Genomic DNA, 19,607 nt, shown 5'->3' with positions numbered 1-19,607 from the left:
AGGACCAAAAGATAAGCTGTGAAGAGATAGGACACCTCCTGATCCTCATGGCAACACCTATGTTGCTGCAATGTGAGCAGATGCTGGCTGATGGAGTCTGAGGATCTGAAAGACAAATGACAGTCATTCACACAAGCTAGAATTTTGTCATTCAGTCCAGACCATTCAGAGTGTCTTAAGAATTTACCTTGTTTCTCAGCTGCTTTGGCAGGTCTTACAGCTGTGAAGTGCTTGGACTAAGACCCAAATGGTGCTAAGATCCTTATGCAGGAAATTCTGTATACATACATTTAATTTTAATAACAGGACTTGGCCCATTGCCAATGAAAACCAGTTCAGGCCTCAAAGTCTGCCATGCTTTAGAAATATTAGGAAGTGCCTAGCAGTGAGATGCTAAGGTGCTCAGTTCATTCAACCAATGATGGCCCTCCAAGCACTCTTGACTCTTGGAGAACTCAAGTTTTGAAGGAAAGCAGTCAGTCCCACAGCTACCACACAAATTTTAGCTTCCAGGTATGTCTTTCCAAAACACCAGATGGCAAATATGGTCCATTTGAACACATGAAGCCTGACCTAGAGCAGAAATTTGATAACCAAGAAACTAGAAACTGTTATCAAGGCAAATTACTGCAATTAACATTGCTTGACATATCCTACCAGCTGCTCCCATAAGAAACAAATAACTAGGGAAGGAATTTTTTCAGGAACACTCAGCCCAAGTCTTACTCAAAATCAGGAGAAGCTTTATTGTAGAAGGCTGTCATAATTGCACACTATTTTAAGATTTCAAGGCCCTCTTCTGTTTCTCACAACATTATAAAAAGTCATGCAACAATGTACAGTACTACTGTGATTTCCATGGATGCTCTCTGTCCAGGTGTATAGACCACAGAGAAGGTTTAGGGAAAGCTGATTTAGGTGTTTTTTAAAATAAGAGAAGTTAAAACTGGAAACGATACAATTTTTAATAAGACTTTCTCAAGTATATGTAGAAACAGGAAAGAAAAATTGTGTAATTGAACATGGATATTGATCTAGTTGTAAGCTATATTAAAACAATTGTGCTGAGAACATTACCAGTGCAATTTTCAAAATCCCTCCGTTTTGGCCCAAACCCATGTTGGTGCAAGGAACTTCATCATTTACTTGGCTGACTGTATATTTAGGCAAAGGCTAAGTAACATCCTAGATTACATGGTGATGCTGCATTGTTAGACTCAACCACAATCAAAGTAACTCCCTGATACTCTCCTTTGACGTGTGCATGACATCATGACACTCTTTTCACAGCAGAGATTCATAGTCCTTTTAGGCATACATCCTTGCTGGCAGACCCTTAAGTAAAAACAGTTTAACTAAGAATGAGACTTTCAGAGTTATTTTCAGTTATTTCTAGTCTTGAGTCAAAGCAATTGAGGGGGTTAGAGTGAGCTATAAAAATAGTACTTTTGTCAAAGTAATGCTGAATGGCTATTATAGCATTTATTGGATTCTCCAGAAACTGCCAGCATTTTCAAAAGGAAGAATTGTTGATTCTGAAGAAAATATTCAAGCAGCAGGAAAAAAGGACAGTATGAGGTTGATGCTCTTACCTTTTTGATGTGATCTCTTTGGAACATCTTGGTCTGCTACAGCTGTTTTTCAGCTTGCCAAAATCATCCCCTGTTTATCTCCCTTCTTGTGCCCTTCAAAGAAAATGCATGTACTATGAAAAGCACTGACAACCTCGGAACACCTCTTCATCACTTTCACATTTGTCAGCTGCCTACATCTTCAGTCTGTCTCCTGTGTGGTGAAAGGCTGTAGTGGAGATGCTTCCTATGGATGCACTATAAAAGCTGGCCTCCTGCAATGTAAAGGAGCTTGTCAAAGCAGGGAAAATGAATCTGGGCATTTCTAACTGCACAACAGATCTGGCTAGAAGACTGCAAGAAGGTAGTGTGCGTGGAGACAGGGTCAGGAAGTGGTAAGATGTAGTACATAAAACACTGCTGTGCTTGTATGCTTCACTTCACACAATTAGTCCATTGACTGAATTGGCAGAAGCTGAACATCACTGAAAGGATTAGTTGTGCTAACATGGTATAAACTGAAATTACATCTCAGTGTCTTAGATAAACACACTATAAGCAGCAACAAATTCAAATTTTGGGTAAAGAGCTCTTCAACTGCTGACTTAAAATATATGTGTGTATAGATAGCTATCTTAACTAAAATATATGTGTGTGTCTCTTCAGGGTACTCTTTCTTTCCTCTATAGTTTTCTATAAAGATGCATCTTTATAAACACTTTGAGTCAGTAAATTAACAGAGCAACTTTGTCCTTTGAACCATTCTCATAATAAGGAATTGAGGCCATGGGGATTTCCACCTTCTTCACAGGAATTTTACCATCACAACTGGAAGCATCCTGACAACAAGCATTCATTACTTGCCCTCTGTTGCTGGATCTTATAAAATTGCACTGGTGGCTTTTGTGGCATTGCCTTACAGTGACTGACATTCAAATATACAGCTGTCACTGTACTACTATCTCATGGGCATGCTTGTGAAAGCAGTCCCAATCCATGTCAGTGCCAAAAAAAGCAGATTATTCTAAGTCAACACTGAAGGTGGCCACAGCTAAGGCATCTCAGCTGCACAGACAAGTACCAGAAAGCCAAGGATGGTAACTCCTCCTAACAACCGTTCTGTTGATTTCACCAGACCAACACAGTTTCACACCAACTGAGAGAGAGCCTGAGATGAAGAGAAGACAAACTGAAATGTCAGGTTTTTTCCAGGAACTGACAAAAACGCCTCTGTATTTCACAGCAGTCAGCTGCATCAAGTAGTATTAGTTTCTTTGCAAAGAGAAACTGTAACGAATATGCAGCAACTCGCCTGATGGCTGAGGGAAAGGACGTTAATTCTAAAAAAACTTTCATTTTCAAAAACATCTTCAACCTCAGCTCAACCTGCTAGCCCAGCCAGAGGTCAGCCCAGCTCACAGAGGTGCTTTTCACTTGCTTTCAAGGAGCCTGAGCCCCCCCAAATTATATGGACACAGAAACAGGTTCTGTTATCACTGTAAGCACTGTGGAGGGTGCTGCACCCGACCACAGGGAGTGACAAAACTTGAGAAAGTTGGTTGGTTTGAAATTTTGGATGGTATGCACCCATCACTGCTTCTCACCAACATCTGGAATTTTATCTCTGCACAGAAATGTAATGTATTTCAAGTCCAAATTTTTGACTTTCAGAAAACACGCTGAGAATTTGTGCTGAAGAAAGGGACACAAAACAAACTATCTCCTCTGAGCTCCACACTTTCCTCACTCTTCATGCCAAGGACAGTAAATGGATGGCAAAAGCACAGTCACATTTGCAGAGGCAGTGATCTTTCAACACACATGGTACGACATTTGCAGAGGCAGTGATCTTTCAACCCACATGGCACAGGCAATGCCAAATAATTCCATGATTCAAGTACTTTCTGCCATAGCTTCTTATTGTAGGGGTAACTCAGACTGGCAGCTCCCATTTTAGCTCACAAAACCTTTTGAAATTCCTTTTATTTTTTTTTTCAATAGAGGCAATGAATGGCAGAAGCTGCAACTAGTTTTTGTGTAGGTGTTTGAAACATCTTCATTGAACAGCAGCACACGTCTTAGTGAGATTTCACTGGAATTATATTAATCTCTGAAATGAACTGCAGGGAGGAGGAAACAGATGTTTCACCCAGACTTTAAGTGCCTTACAAAAATAGAGAAAGACATTCTGCAGCCACTTGGCTTTTGTCTTGAACTTTTTAATTACAAGGACTGTGTATAACACTGCAGACAAATTAGTCTGCTTTAAATGTTGCCCCTTAGCCCTTCAACAGAAGCTCAAACCACCCAGCAGAATGGGACATGTCACAGGGGATTAGAATCTAGTCTCACACAAGAGTTTAAGGTGCATGTGCACTTTATGCACAATGCAAAAATTAAATGACATTTCTCTTTAATGCCAAACCATGATTTCTCAACAACTTCTCAGCCCAGTTCATCTGCCCAGGACTGAATTAAACAAAAGAATAAAGGAAAGCCTGTCTGATAAACTGACTGGGTACACCTTCATAACCTTCCTGTATTGTCCTCTGTTTAAAAAATCCACCACTGCTCCCTCTTGGGTTGACACACATCACAAACAAACCACTTAAAATCTTTACATCTGGTTTGCAATTTGCAATCCAAATAAATGATTGTTAGAAAATAGCATCTAGAATGAAAATGTTAACTGCTAATACTTGAAGACAGTAGACAACTTCTTGTAAAACACTTCATTTCCTAATCTTTGATCGCTGAGTCATTCTCAACAGAAAATCTTACTTATATTGTCACATACTCTCAAAGAGAAAAGTGTTGATATCTAACCCTGCCCACAGAAAGACAATTACACTGTTCCCCTCTAAAATTAACAATTAGTCTGATCATCTTGCCAATGGGTAACAACAACTATCAGAAGGAGACTTAAAAAAACACTAACCAAAACAAGAGACCCACAAAACCATTATCATTCCTGGAAATAGATGTTTTTGTCTTGTGAGGGAACTGAGAATTAGCAGAGTCATTCAGGAAGTACCTCACATTCAAGATACTGCTATAGGCTTCTCATTTTTTCAAAAAAAAAAGCCATAACTTTTGCCTTGCTCTGAACCCCACTGCTGCTAATTTCATTGGCTTCCTCTGAGCAAGGTAAAGCAGTAACTTTACTTAACAGGACCATCTGCCACTTTAGCTGAGTTCTGAGGTCCATGTGTACTTGTGTCAGACCGTCCACTTACATGGGGTCTCAATGCTCATGAAGACTTTCCCAAAGACAGCCCAGAACAGAAACCAAGAGGCACTTGGACAGGTCTCTGCTGTTACATGCAGTAAACATGCCAAAGGTTTCAACTTCAACAGTAGCCATTATTTCTATAACAGTAGACACCCAGTGATAATTATTTCTTCTACACTATTGGTATTTCTATTCTTCTACACTATTTCTATTTCTATTTTAAACAAAGTACTCAAAAGGAGTATTGAGGCCCCTTGTCCTTCCAGTGCACACACATTCCGTGTGGGTTTATCAATGTGGGTACACACACAAGAGTAAATTGCCATAGCTGTCCACTGTCCACTGTTAATCAAACCAGTCTTAAACTAAAAATCCCATAAAAGTCAAACATCAATTAAGTTCTAACTACATCTGAAAAGAACCAGTGTAACACCTAAAATTATCTCTACACACCAATAACATCACTGAATCTAATAAATATATCCAAACATTACTTTAAGTTAATGCAACAACACTCCCAGAACTGCTTTCTCTCCCCTGGAACAATGTTATCTGTGAAAGTCTTGGCAGTTTTCCACAGACCAATAACCAGCAATTGCAAGGGTCTGTATTAGGAATGTTATTTTTTGAATGAGACACTCAGACTTCCACCTTACAGCCACACACACTATCCATTCCTACTAAACACACTAAACTGTAGGTATATAAACCCACACATCCTCAGTGCAGCAGTTAGCTGGGGGGTACTACAGGGCACTTCCAAAAACCTTTACAGGACTTTCCTGTGAGTTTCCAGCACTCTAGCTATCCTACAGTAGGCAATGAGATAGATGAATGCCTTGCCAAGAGAGAAAATGCCAAGAGAAAATGCAGAGAAGAGATGAGAAGCACGAGCTGCTGCTTCAGAGATGCTGTGACTCACAAAGAGCATCTCCATGCTACTGCAAGAAAGAAATCATGATGCTTTTCTCCAAAGGTCCATTTCTCTTTAGCAAGCTCTGACCTGAAGTTTTAGGAATTCACTTGCTCCAAAAGTGTTTGGAACTTTGCTAAAATGGAGATGAAATATATGAGTTGGAATTTATCCTTTTAAGAAGGAATTTTTTTTCTCTTTTAAGAACAAATTAGAAAAGCATCATAGCTGCCAGTCCTAAAAATTAATGGTTGGTCTGGATAGCTGAGATATCCAAACCAGCACCTTCTGAACATGACCTTTAGGTAAGTGCCATCTCAGGTTTGTAGATGTGTAAAAAAGGAGCATTTTACTCCAATCACATGATGCTGCAACAGCCCCATACAACATCCAGAATAACAGCATGCTGGGAACGGTTTCTTTTGGCACGAAACTAGCTAACCATACAAGGACAAGCTACAGCCAAGGAACAGCTGAAAGATACTACCCTAATTTACTTCATTTCAAGATCTAATTCAACAATTGCTCTGCACATAGAGAACTTTCGGAAAGACTAACTTAGTTTTAACATAACACCAAGCTATATCAGCTTCTGAAATGTCTCAGTCAGAATAATAAGATGGCTAGAACACAAAATCCTTCAGTATTTCCTGCTTAAAACAAAGATAAATTTTGCTTATCCATTTCATTCTGGACCTGGGAAAAAATGCTGTTACTTCACTTCGTAATGTTTACACATGCACCCTCAGTGATTTACACAAGCAAAAGAAAACTGACTGCCACCACAGGAATGAACAGTCATTTCTTTTAAGAAGGAAGATGACCACAGATTTACAAAAGTAACTCAGCTGAGAAGCAGCAAGGCCTGTAAAAATGGAAAGATCTACACCTATGTAAGGGCACACTGTGAAAGGTTGTGGGCTTAGATCCATCTCTTCATGATTGCTACATAAAATATTCTCTTGTACAAAGTTAATATTAATGCCACTTTATGCCAGGAGCTCTAAGATTCTGCCAGATGTACATCACACAGTACCACAATGTGGAGGACCAGACATGAGCATATTCTGTCTCAAACATTCTGACTGTGATGACAGGTAAGATGGGATCAGAAGAGAGGGTCCTGCAGAGGTGGGAGAGTGTGTTCTGAGCCAACTTCCTCCTTCATCTGGAGACTCCCACTCAGTCCCTCCGACCCTCACTCACTCCCTGGAGGAGGACTCAAAGGAGCTGTGCATACCTGAACAGAATGGTGTGAAAAATCTAGTTTACATAAGAGGCTGCACCAGGTTACCTATAAAAGGGAGCAGATCAGGCCCTCTCTCTCTCTTTTTCCCCACTCTCTCTCTCTCCTCTCTTCATCTATCACTCTCATGCTTTGCCCCAGCTCCAGAACACCCATGTGGCAGGACCAACACAGGGTCTAAGGACTGATGATTTTCTGTGTTAGCTCTCTCCCTTTTCTGCCTCTATTTCTCTCTCTCCCCATGCTTTGCTTGGGCAAAGCACAGCTATCATACTTTACCCCGTACTCCTTACTGAAGTTTGTTGTGGGAATTGGGAGATTGTGAGAAGTGGTGTTGTGGCTTGTGAGCAGCACCTCTGAATATTGATGTGTTGTGGCTTGTTAGCCAGCACCTTTGGTTGTGGGTTGTGGGTTGTGAGCCTGCACCTTTAAGAGGTTTGTTGTGGGAATTGAGAGTTACTGTACTGTAGTGTATTGTATAAATTAAGGTTCTCCTTCATTCTTGTGGAAGTCTGTTGTATAAATTTAAGAGACTGTTTGCTAATGCCTTTTGGGTCTAAATATTGGGTTGGTTGCTGGAGTTATGGCGACTGTGCAATAAAACCTAAAGTTTCCTGACACATGGTCCTGTGTCTTTGTTCAACCTGATGAGAATTGATAACATAGTGTCCCCTTACAGGTGGGTCATGACACACAGCCAGACATTTAATGAAACCTGAAGCCCAGTGCATGCACATGGTGGGTCATGACACACAGCCAGACATTCAATGAAATCTGAAGCCCAGTGCATGCACACCTGTGATGTAGGTCATGCATCAGTGAAGGTTTAGCACCTATCTAATTAAGCAAGATAAAAATGCACAAACATGCATGACTAAGTTGTGTTCAGAAACAGGAAAGCCTAGCTAGGCTGAGCTGCAGGGTAAAAACCAGTTTGTGTGTTTCACAGTATTCATCTAAGACTGCTTAGTCTATAAAAGCACTCATATGTTTAGCTGCCATCAGTCCAGCCCTTCAGCTAGAGCTGCAGAGTCAATGAAAACCTGCTGCTTTGAGAAAAGCTCTTAAGTGATAAAGTACAGCAACAGGGACTTAAGGTTTCTATCCTATCAAAGGCAGCAGTAGTTTTAAGATGTCTGAACAATACAGCCTGACCTGGAGGTTATGTCTCCCTCTCCCTGCCAGAAATTCCTTGGTACAGCTAGAATCCCCTGTACCAAGCTAGGCGTGGGCTTGAACTTCATTAATGACAGCAGAGTTGGCAGCAGAAAAGGTTTCCTCCCTCCTGAGTCCAGCATCTGAGAACTGAGGAGAGACATCTGGCTCCCACAAGTCTACTGTTACATACTTAGGGTGAATCAGAACCCTAAATTTTGAGCTCCCTGTACTTGAAATTAAATTTTTTGGGTAGCATGGTATCAAACAAATTTAATAATTAAGAGTAAAGGGGATGCTTTTTAAGCATCTTGGTAGACAAGGTATGAAGGGTTTGGTAGGTATCTAGGCTGAGCAAGAATTACCAGGTTAAGGACTAAGTTAGATGACCAAGACTACTGTTCAGTTCTGGTTTACATTACAGATGAAAATCAAGATTCAGCCTACAAACTAATAACCAGGAAGCCAGAAAACAACTGCAACCTGGTTCTGTATTAGACAATTCACTCAGCTCTAAAACCTGCAGCATTAACAGATCTCACAGCTCATGCACCAACCCCCAAGCTCCACCAATGTGCATTTCCCTATCAGCCTGGTCCATACTGATGGGCAGGAAGAGGCCAGGCCTCTGACTAAGCCCCATTTCCTTCCTCCAGGTTAGCACTTACTATGAAACAAGACATGCCACAAAGTCCCATTTAGTTCACCACCACTGTTTTGTTACGGGGTTTTGGTCCAAGACCTAGCATTTCCATGATATATCAGGAAAGATTCTCCTAGCAATTCTTTGAAAAGCCCAAGGTCTTTCAGTTGTTTCAGCAAAACAATTTTTCTCTTTCTACAGAGGGTTTCCAAATATATTTTATTTTTTTTATTTGGGGCTCACATAATACTTGAATCTTACTGATTTCACCTTCATCATTAAACTAGCCAATTCTTTATTATGGGAACTGGAAAAGATAAATCACAGCAAAGTCTCTGCAGGAAAGGTCTAGGGAGAGAGGAAAAGAAAGGTTTCTGTATCTACTTGTGTATCTACTTGACCACAAAATTATTCTTTCAAAAATGAATTGAAAAAACCACCTAAGAACAACCCAAAAGTAAAGAACTGTCTTGCAAAACACAGCTATCTACAGGGTCAACTGATTTCAACAGAACAAAGATATTTATCTCTATATGATACTTTATCACTTATATGGATTTATTTTTAAATAAAATATTTCAATAGGTTGAGAATGCCTACTTTGTTTAACAAATCTCAGTGCTTCAACTTTCCACTTTATGTCAGGTTCTGTGGATTTCTTTGAAGATGGCAGAATGCACACAGGCCCACAGAAAACACTGCTTTTGGGCAAATGGCTATAAGAAAAAATATTATTATAATTTTACAAAAAAATATCATCACATGTCTATATCCTGTAGTTAAGTAAACAAAGCCACATTTTCTAATATTAATGAGACACCTGCTCACAGTTACTTTGGTTGCTAAGATTTCATCTCTGATCCTCAAATCATATTGAAAATGGGATCTATGCTTTCAATTTGTTTATAAGACACCTCAATTCAAACAAGCAGTCTGTTATACTCATTTACAGCTGTTTTATATACTAAATTACAGCCAGAAACATAATTTCTCATTGGTCATCAAGAAATTTCACTTCCCTCATTGACTCTATTGGTATCTGGGATTAAAACTGTCGTTTATTAAGGAGATTTTAATTGCAGTGATTGCATAGTTGTCAATAGCTCTTAAAAACCAGCCATTCAGCTAGAAATGTGTTAAATGTTGACAGGTCACACAAGAGGCATCCTGGTTCCTTAACATAGAGCTGATTGATGACATAAGTAAAGCCAGTTTCCCTTGCCAGTAAAAGCTATCTTTTTCCCCCTTTTGTTGCATAGGCCAGGGACAGCCTGCAGTCAGGTCAGCATTTCCTGAAAGGTTCCAAAGAGCCTATCCCTTAAAACAACTTCAGGCTTCAATCGGAAGCAAAACACATATCATGCAATGTTATGAAATCAGCTTTTCAGAAAACAGGAATAGGGAAAAAAATGTCTAATCTCAGAATTTACCAGAATATTTGAAGAAAAGAAATTTTCTTATGAGATGAAACTTTATGCTACTAAGTCTTTGTTTCTCTTCATATGGAAACCTGACTGCAAATGACAGCATTTGTTCTTATTTTAACAAAGATTGGCTACAAGGTATGCTGGCACAAACATGTAAGCTAATGGAATAAATAGAACAAACTGCCTTCCCCTCCTTTTAATAGTTTTCTGTAGAATATTAAAATCATACCATTTTCAAGAAGAATCCATGGCAGTTTAACTCAGAGGAAGATATTCCCCACCTCAAGTTAATGCCCCCTAGTCTGCTTGTTTTCTAACCCATAGAAAAGGAAATGTGGCTGTTTCCTGTAGTCTCTTACAAGTGTACATGAACATTCCTGAAGGGTTTAGTGTAATCATGCAACACATTCTGGATTACAGGTATAAAGATATAAAGACATTATAGTGATAACCAATTCTCCTATTGATTTCATTGTTAATAATCTGTAACACTCAGCTGAGGAATTGATATAGAATCATAGAGCCATTTTAATCATAGAATTATGGAAGGGAATATTGGAAGGGACCTTAAAAATCATCTGCTTCCAACACCCTGCTGTGGGTAGGGACACCTTCCACTAGACCAGGCTGCTCAGAGCTCCATCTAACCTGGCCTTCCAAGGATGGAGCTTCCACAGCTTCTCTGGGCAACCTCTTCCAGTACCTCCCCACCCTCACAGTGAAGAATTTCTTCCTATTATCCAACTCAAAGCTACCCTCTTTGAGTTTAAGGTCATTATCCCTTGTCCTATCATTACAGGCCCATGTAAAATATTTCTTATATCATTACATCTCCACTACTTTCTTTCCTTATATTGTTCTATTATCACAGAACCAGGGTTTAACAAGGGCTACTAGAAACAGTAATGAAAAGTCTCACTAGAACTATTTCATTAGTCCCTAAAAGAATAATGGTTCTCCTATCGATGCAAAAGCATCTCCTTTATTTTACTGCAGTCAGTGTAATGGGCAGAGTTTTCCAGGACTGGCATCTGTAAGAACAAATGTCAATAGAATTTAAGAGTTTATTTTCTAAAAGAGGGAGGAGAGCAACTGTTGGTGGAACATGTTAGTTGGAAAACAGCAGCTGAAAGATCCTACAGGAAAGAATGAAACCTGAGCAAATTGTGTCAACATGTGGTTGTGGAGGAAGTGAAAAAAGGCAAGTCATACCTGGTTTAAACAAAATTTTTAAGCACTAGGTAAAAGCATGCACAGGGGGTCTTGGTGGTTTAATTCTCTCCTCTGGTACATATCCTTGATAGCAAACTTGGCTTGACTTTGCATTGAAAGCCTGACAAAAAAAGCAATGAAACTGGAGGAGGTGAGGGAAATCCCTGTGTCTTTGAAGGAAAATATAGATAAGAGAAGCTGCCTGACAGAGCAGATGAGATCAGCCATCTATTTAATGATCTACATTGTGTTACTTAGAGGAGACCAAGTGCTTTGAAAGGTGCAAAACAATCTTGTATAGCAGAGAAATATTTCTGAGCTTTGTGATTTTGATGATCAACCTATTCCCTAAGCATAAGTTTGTATTTTTAACAGACATGCACAAGAAACAATGTTCCTATTTGGGAAATGTTACATTTCTTCATTACTCCTCTGCATTTTTAACATGGTTTTGCCCCTCCATTGCTTCAAAACTGGTATTTTTCCATCTCCTTGTCAGAGAAGCCAAGTGCTTCTAGATATTTAGGTACTACCTTTAACTACTTCTGAAAGAGGACAACCATTTCTAACAGCTACTTTTCTCGATTAGGACTTCATCTGGTTCTATTAAGTTGCAGTCAAAAAAGGATGGAAAAAGTGTATTATATGTAAATAACTGGAAAATTCAAGGAACATAATTGGAAAAAGTGTATTATATGTAAATAACTGAAAAATTCAAAGAACATAATTATCTTATAGACAGTCATAGGCAGAACTTGCCCTTGTTTACTGTAAGAGACATACATGCTGAGAGATCTAATCATGTTACCTAAGGTCAGGCTCCTGCACTTACCTACTGAATTATCTCCCCAGCTCCATCTGCCCAGAGCAAGAACTACATCCCTGCTGGGAGCCCAGGGAATTTACCTGGCTAACTTAACCTGTAGTCTGTCAGATACCTATGGCTGGCTGGGGCAAATGTTTCCCTAGACCACCTGTTCCAGATGAATATTTCACTGAAGAGCTATCATCACACTATGCCAACTAACTTATTTTACATAATTACAGTGTGTTCATTACTGCAGAAAACCACAACTCAACAGAGGTAATGTGCCAGGACGTGGGAGCCCTCCTGATAACTTTGACACACTGACTTGCCCCCTCTAAGACTAATCCAGTGTCCTACTGTGTATTCATTTTATTTCTGACATCAGTCTCTTTTACAGAATTACTGGATCTCGGGCAACCTATGCAGTGCAACAGTTCAGTGTATCTCCTGCAAGTCTAACACCCCCAAGATGCACTCAGCAGAAAAGGGAAAGAATATAATGAAAACCAGATGCTCCCTACCACCCCTTTGGTTTTATACACCTGCTTCTACTTTATCCCAGATATTCTATCTCAAAATGTACAGTTGAACTCAAAATATATAAAATATGCAAGAACCAGGCACCAATCTGAGTTAACAAGCTGCTTGCCAGCTGAGGAGTCATGCATACAGCCAATATTACAGGTCTAAAAATAGCAATTCTTTCTGAAGCTGTTAGAACAGCAAAATGTGGCATATGGAGATAAAAGTGATCTGTGGATAAAAGAAAAAGATGGTGAGAATCTATTGCAAACAGATGGTTAAAGAAATAAAACCATTTAATCCCAGCTTTGGGTAGCAAATATTGGCATCATTATTGGTGATGTTAGAGCCAACTGCTCCATGTGGGGTCTTGCTGCATTCCCTTGGGAATGTCCAGGCTCCCAGGCAGTGGGGTCTGCTCCAGATGAAAGTTACACAGCACTCCTTGAACACTCTTTAGGTGCTCTTTCTACCTGTTTTGTTCTTCACACAGTAAACCTCACCAGAACAATGGTGTTCCTTGCTGTTCAGCACTTTGCACAGTGAAGTCAGGTCCAGTTGGGCCTGCATGAATCTATTGTGATGGCAAGGCACTAAATACCAGATAGTGCCCCACAGCTTCTTCATTCTCCCTAACAGATGCACAAGCCATTCTGTCTACTGAAATGACTTACTAGTGTGGGTAATCACTCCAGAAATTTTAAATATGGCATAAACTATGAGTCCAGACCAGAGGAAAAAGGGTAAGAAAATGGTAAATACCTTGAAATTAGAGCTCCAGAATCTCATCCAGCCTTCAAAATCAGGAGCCTAAAACTAAATACTGTGCACATATTGCAGCTACATGGTGAGGTTCCTCAGCTGTTGGCAGATCTGGAATTTCACATGAATCTGTCACACAGGGGCATCTAGAAGGAATTTGAGGAGCAAATGTGAGGCAAATACCTTAGCCATCATCTCACAGCATCATTTTGCACTTCTTCTTTTAGGAAGTGCATAGCCTTAGGATCACTATTTTAATGTGTGCACCATTTGCTAGTCCTTCTTGACTTCCAGAGGAGATGCCCCAAGAAATTCACTCCCTCCAAGCACATTCTCCTTTATAAGCAGGAAACTGGTTTAAGGAGTACAGCTACAGATAAAAACCCCAGGCTGCAGTTACAGGGTGGGTCCTTCTATATGCATTACCACAGGAAGAAAAGATTAACAGTCTGGAGGGAGACAAAAAGAGCAGCTGAAAAAGAAGTGGCTTCCCCAAATGCTGAACTGCACATGAAGGTCCCTCTAGATATGGATTCATATTACCCAATCAAAGAGGGCAAAAGTAAAGACAACTCCAATGGGTGGGAAGACCTTTCTTTAAGGCAGCCTCCTTTTCCAGAGTAATTCAATTTCTCTGAGTACACACTGCACTAGAATCTCATGCAATAGAGCATTTGTTAGCAGCACACTTTATGGCCTGCAAAGAAATAAAGTTCAGGTGCTCATTCTCCAAAGTGCTGGCAAAACACAGCCCTCCCTCAGCCCAAATCCACACTTTGGCACAACGCTGCAAAATGCAGGATATATTTGTTAGACAGGTTGGTTCTCACGCTCGATCCATTTCAGCCTGCAAAACTGACCAAAAATAATAAAATCACAAAATGACCAGAAAATGCTTCCACCACACCCATGGAAGACAGCCCAGCTTGTACAGCTTAAAAATTTTCTACACCAAAGGCACATGATTTTGAAGCCCCCAGCACACCCATTTCCTGGTGTTATAAACACCTGATCAATCTTAGCTGGAAAACACTGCAACCATCACTGGGAACACTAGGAAAGCTTTCTAAAGGACACATTGCTTTTTTCATCAGCGTAGCAAGGAGATAACTAGATAAGGTTTCTCATACAACTAAAACACTACACAGACTACTTGAAATAAAGGGCTTGTTTAAAGGAGATGGTGTACTGTGAAAGCAGAGCTCGACTTTGCATTTTAAAGAGGAGTACAGAAATATGTAACAAAAAAAGTCATCCCACAAAAAGGATATTACTAGGATAGTAATTGAATTTTTTTCCTTTGAAAAAGGGTATCTCCCAAGGAGTTAAGGTAATGATGACACAATACTGGAAGAGGAAGATTTGTAATGGGTAGTAGTAGTTCTATTGTAACCAAAAACCATCAAGACATCCCTGTGCCACAGATAAAACAGGCTGGACAAAGCACCTCTGTCCCACTATTCAAAGAAACATAACATCAAGAATACAGACACTACAGCTTATTAATATTTGTCAGGTAACATGAGGAGGTCACACAGATGACTTCAGTAACTACTGATAAATCAAATGAGAAAGAATTTACGAATTGTAATTTCCTACTAAAAACAAGTCAGCTGTAGTGATGGAAAGCAAACCTTTTCACACCTCTGATTTTATGCCTCCTAGGTAGATTTCAAAGGCACAGCACACAAAACATGAAAACTATTCTGAGAGCCTTGCCCTTGGATACATTTAGTTACCTTTTGCTACTTTCCTACCTGTAAACATGCACCTTCTCAATAACTTATCTCATTTACAGACTCACAGAATCACAGAATTTCCTGAGGTGGGAGGGACACACAAGGATCATCAAAGTCCAACTCCTGACCCTGCACAGGACATCCCCAAGAATCACACCATGTGCCTGAGAGCATTGTCCAAATGCTTCTTGAGCTCTGTCAGGGTTGGTGCTGTGACCACTGCCCTGGGAGCTGTTCCAGTGCCCAACCACCCTCTGGGTGAAGAACCTTTTCCTAATATCCAGCCTAAACCTCTCCTGACACAGCTTCATGCTGTTGCCTGGGGTCCTGTCACTGCTCACCAGAGATAGATCAGTGCCTGCCCCTCCACTTGCCCTTGTAAGGTAGTTGTAGACTACTATGAGGTCTCCCCTCAGTCTCCTCTTCTCCAGGCTGAACAGACCAAATACCTACCAAATCACCTCAGCCACTTCTCATACGGCTTCCCCTCTAGGCCCTTCACCATCTTCACTGCTCTCCTCTGATAGCTTAATATCTTTCTTATATTGTGGTGCCCAAAACTGCACACAGTATTCAAGGCGAGGCCGCAGGATCACAGAGCAGAGCAGGAGTTTATTTATTCTGGAATGCCATCTCCATCAGGCATCAGGATACATTAGGTTTATCTTATTTCCCAAATCACTCGGAAAATAAAACAAAAAATAAAATGCAAAGAATATCTATGTGCCACCTAAATGAAAAAATTGTGTTATTACCAATGTCCTAAATATGTATAGTGGAAGTTTTAGCTTCATTTTAAAGGAAAAAAATATTAAGGTTCTTTCCAAGGCATAGAACAGTATTAACTGCTGAATATCGATCTGTTTTTCTGACACTGATTCTTTGTAAACCATTTTGCCAGTCCAAAACATCAGCACAATAGTAGTAACAGCTACTAATGAACATTGTGAGTAGACCATCTATCAAGATGCCATAGCCAGGAGCCATTATTTAGACCAGTCCACACTTTGACTTCATTGAAAATTACAATAATAGTTTTTTGCTCCTTTGTTCATCTATTCAGTTTCAGAATGTTAAATCCCTCTGATAAGCTCAACACATACACTGTACCCAAAATCTGAAAGGATCTTCAAAGAACACCAACTTGCTTTGTGGCTTTACATCATGTGTGCACAGTCACTAAAGAACAGAAACACAAACTTTAAAATTCATTACCCAGCCTATGCCATTTAAGCTCAGCAATGAAATTGCAAACTTTATGTATGCAAGAGGGGAGATTTCTTGCCAAAATGACATTTATATCCAAAGTAAACAAGCAGCACAGTCTAGATTTCCTACTGCATTGGGCTGCTTGCAGGCTCTGATTGCTGATGCTGATTGCTCAGACCACATGCATGCAAAGAAGCTGCTTGTGATAAGACAAACCACATAGTCCAACCTGAAACCTTCATTCTAGGAAACAGAGAGGACTGGGTTAAATTGCAGATTGTGCTGTACTCAAGCATTCCTTCAGTCCCCTCCATTAGCACCGATATACCCTAGCTGGGGCACACAACTCACTTTGCTTTGCTAAAGGGACGGAAAAACGTGTCTAGAAGGAAGAAGTGAGGAGTAAACAAACGTAGAGAGAAGATGATGCCATTTGTGAGAACCACTTCAAATCACTATATTGCTAAAATAACCTTACAATGTGAGGAAATTGGCAGCAAGTAGGCTCACAGCTACAAAACCTCAGCATGGTTTGCAGTACTTTTGCTGAAGGGAAGCAGCTGTAGCAGCTGGCTTGGATTCTGATATGTGTTTGGGAGGAAAAGAAACAACAAAACAACAAAACTCTCCACATGTTCAAGATATACATATCTGCAGAGAACATCAAGAGAGCCTCAGAGAGCACAACAGGGCCTGGACCAGCACCACACCTCTTCTCACGAAGGAGTGATGAGTGGATGGGGAGCCTTACTCTACTTACTCCCTTATTTTCCCTGTGCAGGGAAAATCAGCACAGGACTCTCAGCATTCGTTCTTCCCAAAAACAGACTGTGTTAGAAAACTCTTAACGCCCGTTTTTCCACCAAGTATATTTATCTGAGCAAGTCCCAATGGGCCTGGATCCAGCTACAACAAATTTCTGGGCACTGTTATGAAATGGAGTGACTCAGCCAAGCTCCATCATAAAAGAGAACATATTTTATTTGTTCACTGGAACTTAATAAGCCAGGGGAGTAAAAGAAAAACAACCAATGTCAGAAAAGACACCTCCCCCACATATATGCATCTTACAAAGCTTAGTCCTTCTCTCTGACCTTAGGTAGGTGTTGCTATCTGGTGTCCTGTCTCCCTATGCACTTTTGGCTGTCTGTCTCCCTCCCCAGACCCACATCTCTGTGCTCCAGACACTCTTAGTCACCTATCCAGTGAGGCAGTGGAATCAAAGGTATCTCCATAGTGGTATTCTCCACTTATGCTACCATTGCCATGGTGAGCAGCAACAGAGCCTGAAACATAAGGTGAAAACATAGCCTAGATATCTCCCACAAGCCATATGGAAGAATCATTTTCTGTGGAAATTTCTGGCATGGATTTGCACTTGCTCTCTGACCAAAAGCACACCTCAGCTCAGCACTCTGGACTCCTAACTGAGCTCCTGGGACATCAGAGGACAATAAACATCCCTAAAAAGCTCGAACCTGGATTCCTCCCCAGGAATCAGAAAGGAACTTCCAAGTTCCTTAGAGGTTATCAGTGTTACCTCTTTGATCTCTGCCAGCTTTATTCTGTTTCCTTCCACAGTGTGGAAGTCCAGGTCCTTCCACACACCTGCACTGCTTTGCCAAGCACCCCAACATCAGTTATTATTTTCCATTTTTCAGATACTTTCCAGCCTATCCTTGCATAAATTACAGCAGTAATGTATGACAATATATGTTGCCTTTGAATATAATATTTGTGAAGACAAAGCAGATCTCTTCCCCAGTTACTATTGCACTGAAATCAAATGCCAGTCTGTATGTCTTGGATTACTCCGAGATAATGCAATTAGCATCACAGTACAGTTATGTAAACTCTTAATCAAACATCAAGACAGAGGAAAAAATAGGAGGTGTCAAACAAAACCTGGAAAGAAATGTGAAGTACAGGCTGTCAAGACAGCATATGCTGAAATTCTGCGGGAAGGATGAAAATTATTGTGTCATGATTTAGGCCAACCTAAGAGGGAGGCTATCCACTTGGTGAAAACCTGGACCAACACAGATGTTCAGCATGAGAGACTGTGGCCTGGAAAGTTAGGAGGAGACAAAGTATGAAGTACCAAAAAGGCAGAAACAATACCAATGTACAGCTGCTCTGTCCTGTCTCAGCAGAAGTCAAGCTTCAATCACTAGGACCTACCAGAAATCTGGATTTCTGAGCATTAAAAAGGATTGTTTAATAGATGAGAACAAAGTGCAGTATTGACAGTAGTATCAATATATCACAATGGTGACATTGCAGCCCAGTTTGGCATCCTAGGCTTAGATGAGTTATACACTGGGCAAGACAGAAGCTTTTCCCTTCTGTTTTACCTCCTGTATCACCAGAGCTTCATCTGGATTAATTTTAAGATAGCTATTTTACAAACTCATCAAAGCAAAAGCAGCTCCACATCAATTTTAGCTTGGGAGACTGGCAAAAATTTGATTCTAACTGTAGCCTATTGGAATCAAATGCAGACTCAGGCCTTAATTTTGACATAGGTATCACAACACAGAGACATCATCTGTTTTTTCCCCTGTGAATTGCCACAAACCTTCTCTCCTGGTACGTTTTAATGTCCTAGCTGCTTTCTGATCTGAAAAACAACAATGCAATTCGGAAATTCTTCTCCTCTACCTTGAAATACAATCCTGAGGAACCTAAGTGAAGAGTTTCTTTTAATTCGATCGCCAGCAAGATGCAATATGATAAAGAAACCCAGACCAAAATTAAGAAAAAGACACAGTATACTGAGGAAAACAAATAGAGATTTGGAGAGAAAATAGGCATAACTTGAAGGAAACTGCCCCATGTAATATAACAAGTGTCAATTACGTGTTGTGAATAGTTCTTGCCTGCTTTTCTCACTTAAACATACTTCAATGTTTTGTTGCTTCAGTCCTTAGAGATCTGAAAAGTTTGCCTTGAGCTACTACTGACCATACACATCAGTTCAATCAGAAAGACCAAAAGTTAAGTAGAAAGTGTGTACCATGAGCTTAGGAGCAAAGGCTCAGAAGTTGTGTCATTCAGCAGGCAAAGATCACACTACAGCCCCTCACACATGGAAATAAACTCTCTTAAAAAATCTCCCATGAAAGTGAAAACAGAAAGGACACCATGAGGAAGAGGAAAAGCTCTTTC

The sequence above is a fragment of the Acanthisitta chloris genome, unplaced genomic scaffold, assembly GCF_000695815.1.
Source record: "Acanthisitta chloris isolate BGI_N310 unplaced genomic scaffold, ASM69581v1 scaffold5651, whole genome shotgun sequence".
Classification (NCBI taxonomy): domain Eukaryota; kingdom Metazoa; phylum Chordata; class Aves; order Passeriformes; family Acanthisittidae; genus Acanthisitta; species Acanthisitta chloris.
This window is presented reverse-complemented; position numbering follows the sequence as displayed.